General features: G+C 33.0%; 2 long non-coding RNA genes across 3 annotated transcripts in view; one reads left to right on the top strand and one right to left on the bottom strand.

Moving 5' to 3' along the window:
* Positions 1 to 2,545, top strand: part of LOC143280761 (uncharacterized) — a 9,397-nt gene extending 6,852 nt beyond the window's left edge. The window contains exons 3-5 of the long non-coding RNA XR_013055057.1: positions 86 to 145; positions 733 to 786; positions 1,667 to 2,545. This is a non-coding gene — a long non-coding RNA (uncharacterized LOC143280761). The remainder of the gene's footprint in view (positions 1 to 85; positions 146 to 732; positions 787 to 1,666) is intronic.
* Positions 2,546 to 6,663: 4,118 nt separating this feature from the next.
* LOC143280762 (uncharacterized) lies at positions 6,664 to 12,138 on the bottom strand. Of its 2 annotated transcripts, none has more exons than XR_013055059.1 (3): positions 10,904 to 12,138; positions 10,263 to 10,316; positions 6,664 to 9,383 (listed from the first exon to the last, which is right to left on the bottom strand). It is a non-coding gene; the product is annotated as an uncharacterized LOC143280762 (long non-coding RNA). The 2 variants fall into 2 exon arrangements; XR_013055058.1 differs by having other exon boundaries at positions 12,026 to 12,138.
* Positions 12,139 to 17,538: the final 5,400 nt, after the last annotated feature.

Here is a 17,538-nt window from a genome sequence, read left to right as displayed (position 1 = left end):
AGTCACATTAGTGTGTGTATGTTACTATGTAACATTAATCTAATGTGTTACATATACAAAACTCAAAAGTGTTTGTGATTGACAGGATATATGACAGGATTGAGGATACATGACAGATTTGCCCTTTCACTGTGAACACTGAAAGGTAATATACAAGTTGTAACATGTATGTAGATATATATCTATATAGATAGATAGATACGTACATTGATAAATATACATATAAAATATACATGCATGTATATACATATACATGTAAATACACTTGCATAGAATAGATAGATATATAGATAGATATATAGATAATAAGATATATGTGAGTTTTAGGGTACAAATTCAAGTCAATTATAGATTATTTCATGTGGCAGTCTCATTACCTCAAAAAAATGAGAGAGAAAATATTTGCTACAGGGACAGACACAGGGCAGCAAAAGGTGGAAAGGTGTCAGTATGTTCCCCTCACCTGCATCATCAGTGAACTTGACCATCATTAACATTATTATTAACTGTTACGGCTATAGATCAGAGAAGGTTGCCAAACTGGCTGACAAAACTGTGTTGTGGGTAGCTGTTAGTGTTAGGTGCACATGTATGTAAAAATGTATGTATCCATTTTGTATGTGTGGGTATGTGTGTTAGTCACATTTTGTTGTGTGTGTTAGTCACATTTTGTTGTGTGTATGTAGCATTGATCTAATGTGTTATATAAACAAAAGTGTTTGTGATTGACAGGATTATATGACAGGATCCATGACAGACTTGCCCTTTCACTGTGAACACTGAAAGGTAAGATCATCTTTTCTCTTTAGATGGCTAGCACAGTATGTAACAAATGACCTCAATTTCTTATATTTAGTGTTTAGTTGAAACATGGCTATGAATAGTATGATCATTATCATCATTAATATTATTAATATTAACTGTTACGGCTATAGATCAGAGAAGGTTGCCAAACTGGCAGACAAGACTGTGTTGTGGGTAGCTGTTAGTGTTAGGTGCACATGTATGTTAAAATGTATGTATGCATTTTGTGTATATTCTATATCTTTATTTAAATATACAAGTTGTAACATGTATGTAGAACTTAAATATAGATAGATAGATACATTGATTGATAGATATACATATAAAATACACATGCCTGTATACACATATACATGTAAAATACACTTGCATATATTTGACAGATAGATAGATACAGATATAGATAATAAGATATATGTGAGTTTTAGGGTACAAATTCAAGTCAATTATAGATTATTTCATGTACTATGATGTAGCAGTCTCATTATCTCAAAAGAATGAGAGAGAAAACATTTGCCATCAGAGTAGACACAGGGCAGCAAAAGGTGGAACACTGCTGTGTGGCACCAATCCTATGTCATCTCCATCTGGAAAGGTGTCAGTATGTTCCCCTCACCTGCATCATCAGTGAACTTGACCATCATTAACATTATTATTAACTGTTACAGCTATAGATCAGAGAAGGTTGCCAAACTGGCTGACAAAACTGTGTTGTGGGTAGCTGTTAGTGTTAGGTGCACATGTATGTTAAAATGTATGTATCCATTTTGTGTGTGTGGGTATGTATGTTAGTCACATTTTGTTGTGTGTATGTAGCATTGATCTAATGTGTTATATAAACAAAAGTGTTTGTGATTGACAGGATTATATGACAGGATCCATGACAGACTTGCCCTTTCACTGTGAACACTGAAAGGTAAGATCATCTTTTCTCTCTTTGTAACATGTATGTAGAACTTAAATATAGATAGATAGATACATTGATTGATAGATATACATATAAAATACACATGCATGTATACACATATTACATGTAAAATACACTTGCATATATAGACAGATAGATAGATACAGATAATAAGATATATGTGAGTTTTAGGGTACAAATTCAAGTCAATTATAGATTATTTCATGTAGCAGTCCCATTATCTCAAAAGAATGAGAGAGAAAATATTTGCCACTGGAGCAGACACGGGGCAGCAAAAGGTGGAACACTGCTGTGTGACACTAATCCTATGTCATCTCCATCTGGAAAGGTGTCAGTATGTTCCCCTCACCTGCATCATCAGTGAACTTGACCATGACATGTCTTAGGCCAATGACAATTGGAATGATATTCTTCATTGATTAATGTAAACTTGTAGTTGTATGTAGTATATTATACCTGTTCCACAGGATACCATTCATGAAAATTTCATCAGCTATGCTTTATAATTAACAGTTGCAAATGTTTGTTATGTTTTTTTTTATATCAAGCAGATGATGACAGGCAGACCACTTAAGAATAGACTTTTAACCAGCATAAAGTTTCTGGTGTTTTGTTGTTGTTTTTTTTCCTTATATTTTTTTCAGATTCGTTGATAAATATTTAGATACTATGATAATGTGAAAACTTAGAATGGCAGAAGTTTTGTGTGAGAATGTAAGTTTTACTTTTATTAAGATCATACATTAAAATAAAGGATGTGAAATCACAAATGGAATACAGTCAAAATAGGTTATAAATATGATCTGACCTACTATTAATATATTCACAATTTACAAACATAAATATTCTGAACATGTTCATTTCACCTGCTGCTTATCATCGTATGCTGCAGAGACCGGCAGAGTCTGAGAGTGTGTGTGTGAATCAGATTCGCATGATTACTTGCAATTGTTTGGTAAGTGGATTTTTATTTTCTTTAATTTGTAAACAGTGTAATCACTTCTTAATGTGAGCATTTCAAATGTTCAGGCTTTTAGTTTTAACATTCTGTTATTATTTGTCTTAAATCTTATGGCCCAAAATCTGATTGGTATCCAGTTTTTGTGACATGCTCTTTGAAATTATAACTTGATTATTTAGCTTTTAAGAGATCTGTTTTATTGCTTCATGCATTCAACATAATATTAATATACCACTTTGGTGCGAACATCATGTTTACATTTGCTTTTTTTATGTTAAGTTTTATACACTGTTCATAACATTCACACTGTGACATGTTTCAGTTAAACTGACTCTTGAATGACAGTAACTTAAAATTTAAAGCATTTAAACTACTTCTCTGAAGGCAACAACAACAGCAACAAGTGAACAACAACAACAACAAACAAGTGAACAACAACAACAACAACAACAACAACAAAATTTTAAAAAAGGAAACACAAAATAAACTTATTTTAAACAAGAGATAACATTTTTTTTAAACATTTACATGAAGTTGAGAACTTCACAACTTATCTTTCCCTGTCTTTCAAAAGCTGTAAACAGAAGAGGAGGAGGTAAGTGTCAACATTGTTTTGTCCATAAAAAGTATGCATCAATAACCATGCAAACTTCTCATAGATGCAATCAACATAATATGTTGAAAGGGAAGAAAGCCAGAAAAACCAGAACAACAAATAACATTTGTGTTGTAGAATTAGTCCCAAAATGTTGCAAATATGCAAGTTAGGGTAAAAGATACCATATTTTCAACAACAACAAAATATTAGTTGGAATTTGTAAATTTAAACAGGTTTTTGCAGATTATTAAAAATATTTGCAGCTGAAATTAGTGAAAAGTTCACAACAGATAAAATGCAAATTTAGAATTTTTCCTTTCATCACTTCACTACCATTCCACAGCAAATTTTTTTTACAATATCCTAAAGTAAAATGCAAAATATAAGTATGTGGTTGTTTTGGATAATTCTAGTAACTACATTAGAGGTAAATAGAAACAAGTCATTACACAGAACAAAACAAAAACAGGAAACAGTTGCCACATGACCTGCTTAACATCATGACAATAACTAAACAGCTTAACTGTTTTTAAAGCACTTTTTAGCAGATGTGATATCAGTCTGACCCAAATATGTAATGAAATGAGTGAATAAACCACATAAGATGAACATGCAAAACAGTCAGTAAGATTTTGATATTTAACAGCTTAATGTGTCTGAAAGGTAATTTGCTCACAACTTTACACTGTGATGTTGTGATGTTATCTCTTTTATGAAGTGCCAAGCAGCCAAGTCAGGTAAATTACTCTTGATGACTGCTGTTTAGCATCTTGATCTTGTTTCCCCTTATCTATTTTCACCATGTAGAAAAAGATGGGTGATCTTGTATATTGCTCATATTGTTTGATTTTTCTTCTTTTTTTCACAACATGGACAGTTTCATCTAAGTTTCTCACCAACTAAATAAAACTGAACAAGACTGGTCCAGCTGATTCCTGTAACACTTCTGAATATTTATTGCACTGTTGTACAGCATTTATTTAGTGGAAACTGGAATATCTCTTTCTTTTCTTTGTTGAATCATTGAGTTGCCTAACAACTGTGTTGTTACAGCTTCTTCAATAAAAAGTCTTCACCATTTAAAAGAAAAACTAACGTGGTAAATAGGTGTTCACTTTCAGTTTGTGTGTTAGGAACAGGAAAATCACCTATTCTGGCATTGAATTTCTCTACAGGTTATGGACAGTTGTAAGGTGGATGATTCTTTATTACCTGGTCTGAAAATTATGGTAATACTAACTGAAGGTAGCTTTTTACAATCAATGAATCAGGTTGTGTGGTTTATGCGGCTAGAACATTTAATTCAGACTGATGAGGCCAAACCATCGGTATATTAAATTTTATTTGACAGGTACTGAAGACAGCAACTTTTTAAAATCAGCTTATTTGAGCAACTATAGGATTAACAGTTTTTAAAACAATAAAAGTATTCATTTGTACATTAAACTGTATACAGTTTGAAACAGTTTTCATATCCAGTTATTGGGTTTTTTTCTCTTTACTTTTACTCTTTGTTGCTGAATTGCATCTATACTTTGAATCTGCATGTTGTCAGACAACATACATTCTCCTGTTAAAATGGATTGTGAAAAGCGCATTCAATGTGAGGTTTGTCAAAAGGTGTTTAAAAAGCACAACCACTGTAGTGGACAGGTCAACATACATTCTCCTGTTAAAATGGATTGTGAAAAGCGCATTCAATGTGAGGTTTGTCAAAAGGTGTTTAAAAGCACAACCACTGTAGTGGACAGGTCAACAACTTGAAACAAAATGGCGTCGTTCGCGTTCGCAAGACTGAATAGGCCTATGAGCACGCGCTTTGAATGTGTATAAATATGTGTACCCATGTTTCAACTAAACACTAAACATCAGAAACTGTAGTCATTTGTTGTGTACTGTGCCAGCAACATTCACAGATAGATTCATGAGCATCCTCCCCAACCCACCACCACCCTCCCCCCATCCCCCAGCTGGATGACAACGATGGTCATCATCGATCTCGATGGACACACACCACCACCACCACCACTGTGCCAGCCATCAAAAGAGAAAAGATCTTACCTTTCACAGTGAAAAGGCAACTCTGTCATGTATCCTGTCATATATCCTGTCAATCACAAACAGTAACAATTTACATTTTAGTATATACGTGAAACTGAAACTGTAAGTGTAATGTAAAACTCTCTCTCTCTCTCTCTCTCTCTCTCTATATATATATATATCTATATATATATATATACACACACACACACACATATATAATATATATATATATATATATATATATATATATATATATATATATATATATATATATATATATATATATATATATGTATGTATATATATATATATATATTATATATATATATATATATAAAGATGATAGGGAAGAGGTATCATCACGCACGTCTGTTTATGTATATTTGTGCGTGCCTATGTGTTGTGGGTAGCTGTTAGGTACACATGTTATGTTGAAATGTATGTATCCATTTTGTGTGTGTGTGTGTGTGTGTGTGTGTGTGTGTGTGTGCTTGTGTGTGTGTGTGTGTGTGTGTGTGTGCTTGTGTTTGTGTGTGTGTGACTGAATCACATTTTGCTGTGTGTATGTAACACTGATCTAATGTGTTATGCAAATAAAAGTGTTAAAATTTTAATCATAACATTATAATATAAATTCATCATTTTAAGTCCAGTCCGGTTACTCAAGGAGGCAACACATTCACAGAGTTCGGACAAATATATATATATATATATATATAGCTCAGATAAAGGTTGCCAAACTTGCTGACAAAACAATGCATTGTGGGTAGCTCACTAGCTGTTAGTGTTAGGTGCACATGTATACTTGTAAAAATGTATGTATTCATTGTGTGTGTGTGTGTGTGTGTGTGTGTGTGTGTGTGTGTGTGTGATATTTTGTTGTGTGTATGTAACATTGATCTAATGTGTTATGTAAACAAAAGTGTTTTTGTACAGCACCTACACCAGATTTCTGGATAGTGTGCTATAAAAGTATCCATTATCATAATTTCCATTATTATATGTTGTTTTTGTTTCTGTTTATAATGTGCATGAAATAAAACAATGAGACTGAGAATGACTGATTTCTAAGTAAAATTTTAATCATAACATTATAAAATAATTTCATGGTTGTAAGTCCAGCTCAGTTACTCAATATATATATATATATATATATATATATATATATATATATATATATATATATATATATATATATATATGTATGTATGCATGTATATCTATTATTTTAGTTGTTTTTTTTGTTTGTTTGTTGTTGTTGGGTTGTTGTTGTTTTTTTGTTTTGTTTTTTTTTTGGGGGGGGGTTACAGGATGGACTGACATATTATCTCATACAACTTGAGTTCAACAGCCTCAATCATCAAACTGATTTTTGTGTGTATTGCTTTCGCGGTGTGACACAACTTATGAGGAAACAAAAATGTTATTAGTATTACTATCATTATTATAATCATTATTATTATTATTATTAAATGTCACGGCTTTCTATCAGAGAAGGTTGGTTGCCAAACCGGTCGAAAAAACGACCCACACGATCAGATTTCTTCTGTTTTCATTTACTCTTAACATCATGCCTATCTGTCTAGCAGTAACACAACAGTCACCTGAATAAAGATAAACATTTGACAAAACTTGTACACAATAAAAGACATCTTTCAGCGTTTTCTTTCACTAACTTCGTACTTAGCAAACACTGATACATGCACCCACCTTCTTGATCCTCGATCGAACGACGCGACGCTATCCCACGATGCTTCACGATTTGGAAAAAATGCAAAGAAAAGATATAGGCTCACATTGTTTACACACTTGAGCCAAAAATCTATTCGTTAAAAAGGGTTCTGTATATGTTATTATAAAACTTCGGGTTAAAAGAACAAGAAAAAAAAAGAAATTCCAACAGCAGAAGCAAACCCCAGGTATTCGAATGAGATGAAACTGTCTTACCCATTGCACTATCGTGCCACCTGTATTGATGCTCAAAAATATACTATTTAATTTAAACATGCTTTTTTTAAAGGGCGATAAATCGATTGCAGTATTCGCAGTGAGAACGCTGTTCAAATCATATGATTCTGGTGTATCTTGGGCATTCAAAAAATCTTTAACGACAATAAAAAAAATTATTTTTAAGTCCTCGGTAAAGAAGACGTGGCTATCGCCGCAATCACACTGCAACATTTAGCCGTTTTCTCTGGATCTAGATAAATGTACAAGTTTAGTTACACCAGTTGACACGGTCGATTCAATTTCTCTTTTATGTTCATTCCAGTTTTATAGTTTTAAAGTTGATATGAAAATTGAGTATTTTGTTAAACTAAGAACATGTAGAGCCAAGTACAAGTACTTCTAAACGTCGTATGAAGTGAAAAGGACTTCTTTTTGAGAAAAGTCAAGACTGGAATTTTTTTTGTTTCATCAATTCAAGGGTATTAACTCGCATGGTTACAATTTTTAACTGTGAATACCGACTGATTCTGTGGATAATTTTATGGCAGTTTCGGGCATAATCCAGTAAGTGATGAGGCGTTCACAAATCTTTCTCTGAATAAATATTTAACGGTCTCCTTCTCCAACTTTCCATCACATGTTATCGTGTAATGTCAATTGAATTTTGGATTGAACGGACAGGTCAACAACTTGAAACAAAATGGCGTCGTTCGCGTTCGCAAGACTGAATAGGCCTATGAGCACGCGCTTTGAATGTGTATAAATATGTGTACCCAATCATTATTTTTTGCACATGAACTTCAGGGCTTAGCCAACAGATCTATAAAGTCCACTCGTCGTATTGATTTTAGTATTTTCCGAAAAAGACCACTTGGGCGAATGAACATAGTGAAAGCCCTGTACACTGAGAGTAAAATACACAAGCTTTTTATGTACTGAGTATAATTTCAAAATGTAATGTTTAAGATGAGAAAGATCAGTTTAAAGCAAATTAAGCCCCCGGCATAAGTACAGATTAATTTCCCTTTTTTACTATCTTCACCAATATGTTTGCAAAATAAATAAAACTTCCATGCTTAGCAAAAGAAGTTCCTGTTCGAACAAAAAATGAAAATAATGACTGCTCTTGTTGTTGGGTCAGAATATCAGATCAAAGTGCCAAGTTTAGAGATTACAAAAAATATAAATATAACAGTAAATGCAGTTTGCATATGATTAGGCTTCATTTTTTATTTTTTTGTGCCCATCCCAGGGGTGCAATATTGTTTTAAACAAGATGACTGGAAAGAACTGGATTTTTCCTATTTTTATGCCTAATTTGGTGTCAACTGACAAAGTATTTGCAGAGAAAATGGCAATGTTAAAGTTTACCACGGACACACAGACACACAGACACACACACACACACACACACAGACAACCGAACACCGGGTTAAAACATAGACTCACTTTGTTTACACAAGTGAGTCAAAAAGTCATCATCTGCTTGATATAAAAAAAAACATAACAAACATTTGCAACTGTTAATTATAAAGCATAGCTGATGAAATTTTCATGAATGGTATCCTGTGGAACAGGTATAATATACTACATACAACTACAAGTTTACATTAATCAATGAAGAATATCATTCCAATTGTCATTGGCCTAAGACATGTCATGGTCAAGTTCACTGATGATGCAGGTGAGGGGAACATACTGACACCTTTCCAGATGGAGATGACATAGGATTAGTGTCACACAGCAGTGTTCCACCTTTTGCTGCCCCGTGTCTGCTCCAGTGGCAAATATTTTCTCTCTCATTCTTTTGAGATAATGGGACTGCTACATGAAATAATCTATAATTGACTTGAATTTGTACCCTAAAACTCACATATATCTTATTATCTGTATCTATCTATCTGTCTATATATGCAAGTGTATTTTACATGTAATATGTGTATACATGCATGTGTATTTTATATGTATATCTATCAATCAATGTATCTATCTATCTATATTTAAGTTCTACATACATGTTACAAAGAGAGAAAAGATGATCTTACCTTTCAGTGTTCACAGTGAAAGGGCAAGTCTGTCATGGATCCTGTCATATAATCCTGTCAATCACAAACACTTTTGTTTATATAACACATTAGATCAATGCTACATACACACAACAAAATGTGACTAACATCATACCCACACACACAAAATGGATACATACATTTTAACATACATGTGCACCTAACACTAACAGCTACCCACAACACAGTTTTGTCAGCCAGTTTGGCAACCTTCTCTGATCTATAGCTGTAACAGTTAATAATAATGTTAATGATGGTCAAGTTCACTGATGATGCAGGTGAGGGGAACATACTGACACCTTTCCAGATGGAGATGACATAGGATTGGTGCCACACAGCAGTGTTCCACCTTTTGCTGCCCTGTGTCTACTCTGATGGCAAATGTTTTCTCTCTCATTCTTTTGAGATAATGAGACTGCTACATCATAGTACATGAAATAATCTATAATTGACTTGAATTTGTACCCTAAAACTCACATATATCTTATTATCTATATCTGTATCTATCTATCTGTCAAATATATGCAAGTGTATTTTACATGTATATGTGTATACAGGCATGTGTATTTTATATGTATATCTATCAATCAATGTATCTATCTATCTATATTTAAGTTCTACATACATGTTACAACTTGTATATTTAAATAAAGATATAGAATATACACAAAATGCATACATACATTTTAACATACATGTGCACCTAACACTAACAGCTACCCACAACACAGTCTTGTCTGCCAGTTTGGCAACCTTCTCTGATCTATAGCCGTAACAGTTAATATTAATAATATTAATGATGATAATGATCATACTATTCATAGCCATGTTTCAACTAAACACTAAATATAAGAAATTGAGGTCATTTGTTACATACTGTGCTAGCCATCTAAAGAGAAAAGATGATCTTACCTTTCAGTGTTCACAGTGAAAGGGCAAGTCTGTCATGGATCCTGTCATATAATCCTGTCAATCACAAACACTTTTGTTTATATAACACATTAGATCAATGCTACATACACACAACAAAATGTGACTAACACACACAACAAAATGTGACTAACACACATACCCACACATACAAAATGGATACATACATTTTTACATACATGTGCACCTAACACTAACAGCTACCCACAACACAGTTTTGTCAGCCAGTTTGGCAACCTTCTCTGATCTATAGCCGTAACAGTTAATAATAATGTTAATGATGGTCAAGTTCACTGATGATGCAGGTGAGGGGAACATACTGACACCTTTCCACCTTTTGCTGCCCTGTGTCTGTCCCTGTAGCAAATATTTTCTCTCTCATTTTTTTGAGGTAATGAGACTGCCACATGAAATAATCTATAATTGACTTGAATTTGTACCCTAAAACTCACATATATCTTATTATCTATATATCTATCTATATATCTATCTATTCTATGCAAGTGTATTTACATGTATATGTATATACATGCATGTATATTTTATATGTATATTTATCAATGTACGTATCTATCTATCTATATAGATATATATCTACATACATGTTACAACTTGTATATTACCTTTCAGTGTTCACAGTGAAAGGGCAAATCTGTCATGTATCCTCAATCCTGTCATATATCCTGTCAATCACAAACACTTTTGAGTTTTGTATATGTAACACATTAGATTAATGTTACATAGTAACATACACACAACAAAATGTGACTAACACTCACACATACAAAACGCGATGCATTTTAACATACATGTGCACCTAACACTAACAGCAACCCACAACACAGTTTTGTCCACCAGTTTGGCAACCTTGTCTGATCTATAACTGTAACAGTTAATAAGAATCTTAATGATGATAATGATAGTATTTACTAATAACTTTTTTTTCTCAAAAGTTGTATCACATAACTAAAGCAATAGGCACAAAAAATCCATTTGATGATTGTGGCTGTTGAACTTGTATAAGATAATATGTCAGTCGATCATGTAAAATGATAATTATACATACATACATACACACACACATATATATATGTGTGTGTGTGTGTGTGTGTGTGTGTGTGTGTGTGTGTGTGTGTGTGCGCTAACATGTATGTTAATGTAATATATCATTTGTACATTTAACACAATCCAACTCTACACATTATATTTCACACAATTTTAATATAAACTTTAACTGGGTGTTGAAGAGGGAGAGGTGGCATAGCATATTTTGTTTTACTAAATGTATGTTCTATGTGGAAAGCTGTAACTGGTATGAACAAGGTACACATAAACATATATAAATAAGCAGCAACAACATTCGACAATCGTAGTCATAACTGACACAAGGCATGCAGCATTGTTGTTGGAGTGAGACGTGTATCTATCTCTATAAAAAATTATATTTCACATTATTATGCAAGAGCTGAATGACAGACAAGTGGAGAGAGAGCCAGGCACATCAACTGATCATACTATTCATAGCCATGTTTCAACTAAACACTAAACATCAGAAACTGTAGTCATTTGTTGTGTACTGTGCCAGCAACATTCACAGATAGATTCATGAGCATCCTCCCCCCCAACCCACCACCACCCTCCCCCCATCCCCCAGCTGGATGACAACGATGGTCATCATCGATCTCGATGGACACACACCACCACCACCACCACTGTGCCAGCCATCAAAAGAGAAAAGATCTTACCTTTCACAGTGAAAGGGCAACTCTGTCATGTATCCTGTCATATATCCTGTCAATCACAAACAGTAACAATTTACATTTTAGTATATACGTGAAACTGAAACTGTAAGTGTAATGTAAAACTCTCTCTCTCTCTCTCTCTCTCTCTCTCTCTATATATATATATCTATATATATATATATATACACACACACACACACATATATAATATATATATATATATATATATATATATATATGTATGTATATATATATATATATATATATATATATATATATATATATATATATATATAAAGATGATAGGGAAGAGGTATCATCACGCACGTCTGTTTATGTATATTTGTGCGTGCCTATGTGTTGTGGGTAGCTGTTAGGTACACATGTTATGTTGAAATGTATGTATCCATTTTGTGTGTGTGTGTGTGTGTGTGTGTGTGTGTGTGTGCTTGTGTGTGTGTGTGTGTGTGTGTGTGTGCTTGTGTTTGTGTGTGTGTGACTGAATCACATTTTGCTGTGTGTATGTAACACTGATCTAATGTGTTATGCAAATAAAAGTGTTAAAATTTTAATCATAACATTATAATATAAATTCATCATTTTAAGTCCAGTCCGGTTACTGAAGGAGGCAACACATTCACAGAGTTCGGACAAATATATATATATATATATATATAGCTCAGATAAAGGTTGCCAAACTTGCTGACAAAACAATGCATTGTGGGTAGCTCACTAGCTGTTAGTGTTAGGTGCACATGTATACTTGTAAAAATGTATGTATTCATTGTGTGTGTGTGTGTGTGTGTGTGTGTGTGTGTGTGTGTGTGTGTGTGTGATATTTTGTTGTGTGTATGTAACATTGATCTAATGTGTTATGTAAACAAAAGTGTTTTTGTACAGCACCTACACCAGATTTCTGGATAGTGTGCTATAAAAGTATCCATTATCATAATTTCCATTATTATATGTTGTTTTTGTTTCTGTTTATAATGTGCATGAAATAAAACAATGAGACTGAGAATGACTGATTTCTAAGTAAAATTTTAATCATAACATTATAAAATAATTTCATGGTTGTAAGTCCAGCTCAGTTACTCAATATATATATATATATATATATATATATATATATATATATATATATATATATATATATATATATATATGTATGTATGTATGCATGTATATCTATTATTTTAGTTGTTTTTTTTGTTTGTTTGTTGTTGTTGGGTTGTTGTTGTTTTTTTGTTTTGTTTTTTTTTGGGGGGGGGGGTTACAGGATGGACTGACATATTATCTCATACAACTTGAGTTCAACAGCCTCAATCATCAAACTGATTTTTGTGTGTATTGCTTTCGCGGTGTGACACAACTTATGAGGAAACAAAAATGTTATTAGTATTACTATCATTATTATAATCATTATTATTATTATTATTAAATGTCACGGCTTTCTATCAGAGAAGGTTGGTTGCCAAACCGGTCGAAAAAACGACCCACACGATCAGATTTCTTCTGTTTTCATTTACTCTTAACATCATGCCTATCTGTCTAGCAGTAACACAACAGTCACCTGAATAAAGATAAACATTTGACAAAACTTGTACACAATAAAAGACATTAAACTGTATACAGTTTGAAACAGTTTTCATATCCAGTTATTGGGTTTTTTTCTCTTTACTTTTACTCTTTGTTGCTGAATTGCATCTATACTTTGAATCTGCATGTTGTCAGACAACATACATTCTCCTGTTAAAATGGATTGTGAAAAGCGCATTCAATGTGAGGTTTGTCAAAAGGTGTTTAAAAGCACAACCACTGTAGTGGACAGGTCAACATACATTCTCCTGTTAAAATGGATTGTGAAAAGCGCATTCAATGTGAGGTTTGTCAAAAGGTGTTTAAAAGCACAACCACTGTAGTGGACAGGTCAACAACTTGAAACAAAATGGCGTCGTTCGCGTTCGCAAGACTGAATAGGCCTATGAGCACGCGCTTTGAATGTGTATAAATATGTGTACCCAATCATTATTTTTTGCACATGAACTTCAGGGCTTAGCCAACAGATCTATAAAGTCCACTCGTCGTATTGATTTTAGTATTTTCCGAAAAAGACCACTTGGGCGAATGAACATAGTGAAAGCCCTGTACACTGAGAGTAAAATACACAAGCTTTTTATGTACTGAGTATAATTTCAAAATGTAATGTTTAAGATGAGAAAGATCAGTTTAAAGCAAATTAAGCCCCCGGCATAAGTACAGATTAATTTCCCTTTTTTACTATCTTCACCAATATGTTTGCAAAATAAATAAAACTTCCATGCTTAGCAAAAGAAGTTCCTGTTCGAACAATGCATTGTGGGTAGCTCACTAGCTGTTAGTGTTAGGTGCACATGTATACTTGTAAAAATGTATGTATTCATTGTGTGTGTGTGTGTGTGTGTGTGTGTGTGTGTGTGTGTGTGTGTGTGTGATATTTTGTTGTGTGTATGTAACATTGATCTAATGTGTTATGTAAACAAAAGTGTTTTTGTACAGCACCTACACCAGATTTCTGGATAGTGTGCTATAAAAGTATCCATTATCATAATTTCCATTATTATATGTTGTTTTTGTTTCTGTTTATAATGTGCATGAAATAAAACAATGAGACTGAGAATGACTGATTTCTAAGTAAAATTTTAATCATAACATTATAAAATAATTTCATGGTTGTAAGTCCAGCTCAGTTACTCAATATATATATATATATATATATATATATATATATATATATATATATATATATATATATATATATGTATGTATGTATGCATGTATATCTATTATTTTAGTTGTTTTTTTTGTTTGTTTGTTGTTGTTGGGTTGTTGTTGTTTTTTTGTTTTGTTTTTTTTTGGGGGGGGGGTTACAGGATGGACTGACATATTATCTCATACAACTTGAGTTCAACAGCCTCAATCATCAAACTGATTTTTGTGTGTATTGCTTTCGCGGTGTGACACAACTTATGAGGAAACAAAAATGTTATTAGTATTACTATCATTATTATAATCATTATTATTATTATTATTAAATGTCACGGCTTTCTATCAGAGAAGGTTGGTTGCCAAACCGGTCGAAAAAACGACCCACACGATCAGATTTCTTCTGTTTTCATTTACTCTTAACATCATGCCTATCTGTCTAGCAGTAACACAACAGTCACCTGAATAAAGATAAACATTTGACAAAACTTGTACACAATAAAAGACATTAAACTGTATACAGTTTGAAACAGTTTTCATATCCAGTTATTGGGTTTTTTTCTCTTTACTTTTACTCTTTGTTGCTGAATTGCATCTATACTTTGAATCTGCATGTTGTCAGACAACATACATTCTCCTGTTAAAATGGATTGTGAAAAGCGCATTCAATGTGAGGTTTGTCAAAAGGTGTTTAAAAGCACAACCACTGTAGTGGACAGGTCAACATACATTCTCCTGTTAAAATGGATTGTGAAAAGCGCATTCAATGTGAGGTTTGTCAAAAGGTGTTTAAAAGCACAACCACTGTAGTGGACAGGTCAACAACTTGAAACAAAATGGCGTCGTTCGCGTTCGCAAGACTGAATAGGCCTATGAGCCTACCCACAATGCATTGTTTTGTCAGCAAGTTTGGCAACCTTTATCTGAGCTATATATATATATATATATATATATATATATATATATATATATATATAAAGATGATAGGGAAGAGGTATCATCACGCACGTCTGTTTATGTATATTTGTGCGTGCCTATGTGTTGTGGGTAGCTGTTAGGTACACATGTTATGTTGAAATGTATGTATCCATTTTGTGTGTGTGTGTGTGTGTGTGTGTGTGTGTGTGTGCTTGTGTGTGTGTGTGTGTGTGTGTGTGTGCTTGTGTTTGTGTGTGTGTGACTGAATCACATTTTGCTGTGTGTATGTAACACTGATCTAATGTGTTATGCAAATAAAAGTGTTAAAATTTTAATCATAACATTATAATATAAATTCATCATTTTAAGTCCAGTCCGGTTACTGAAGGAGGCAACACATTCACAGAGTTCGGACAAATATATATATATATATATATATAGCTCAGATAAAGGTTGCCAAACTTGCTGACAAAACAATGCATTGTGGGTAGCTCACTAGCTGTTAGTGTTAGGTGCACATGTATACTTGTAAAAATGTATGTATTCATTGTGTGTGTGTGTGTGTGTGTGTGTGTGTGTGTGTGTGTGTGTGTGTGTGATATTTTGTTGTGTGTATGTAACATTGATCTAATGTGTTATGTAAACAAAAGTGTTTTTGTACAGCACCTACACCAGATTTCTGGATAGTGTGCTATAAAAGTATCCATTATCATAATTTCCATTATTATATGTTGTTTTTGTTTCTGTTTATAATGTGCATGAAATAAAACAATGAGACTGAGAATGACTGATTTCTAAGTAAAATTTTAATCATAACATTATAAAATAATTTCATGGTTGTAAGTCCAGCTCAGTTACTCAATATATATATATATATATATATATATATATATATATATATATATATATATATATATATATGTATGTATGTATGCATGTATATCTATTATTTTAGTTGTTTTTTTTGTTTGTTTGTTGTTGTTGGGTTGTTGTTGTTTTTTTGTTTTGTTTTTTTTTGGGGGGGGGGTTACAGGATGGACTGACATATTATCTCATACAACTTGAGTTCAACAGCCTCAATCATCAAACTGATTTTTGTGTGTATTGCTTTCGCGGTGTGACACAACTTATGAGGGAAACAAAAATGTTATTAGTATTACTATCATTATTATAATCATTATTATTATTATTATTAAATGTCACGGCTTTCTATCAGAGAAGGTTGGTTGCCAAACCGGTCGAAAAAACGACCCACACGATCAGATTTCTTCTGTTTTCATTTACTCTTAACATCATGCCTATCTTTCTAGCAGAACACAACAGTCACCTGAATAAAGATAAACATTTGACCAAACTTGTACACAATAAAAGACATTAAACTGTATACCAGTTGAAACAGTTTTCATATCCAGTTATTGGGTTTTTTTCCCTCTTTACTTTTACTCTTTGTTGCTGAATTGGCATCTATACTTTGAATCTGGCATGTTGTCAGACAACATACATTCTCCTGTTAAAATGGATTGTGAAAAGCGCATTCAATGTGAGGTTTGTCAAAAGGTGTTTAAAAGCACAACCACTGTAGTGGACAGGTCAACATACATTCTCCTGTTAAAATGGATTGTGAAAAGCGCATTCAATGTGAGTTTGTCAAAAGGTGTTTAAAAGCACAACCACTGTAGTGGACAGGTCAACAACTTGAAACAAAATGGCGTCGTTCGCGTTCGCAAGACTGAATAGGCCTATGAGCACGCGCTTTGAATGTGTATAAATATGTGTACCCAATCATTATTTTTGCACATGAACTTCAGGCTTAGCCAACAGATCTATAAAGTCCACTCGTCGTAATTGATTTT

This window comes from Babylonia areolata, chromosome 4 (genome assembly GCF_041734735.1).
Source record: "Babylonia areolata isolate BAREFJ2019XMU chromosome 4, ASM4173473v1, whole genome shotgun sequence".
NCBI lineage: Eukaryota > Metazoa > Mollusca > Gastropoda > Neogastropoda > Buccinidae > Babylonia > Babylonia areolata.
This window is presented reverse-complemented; position numbering and strand designations above follow the sequence as displayed.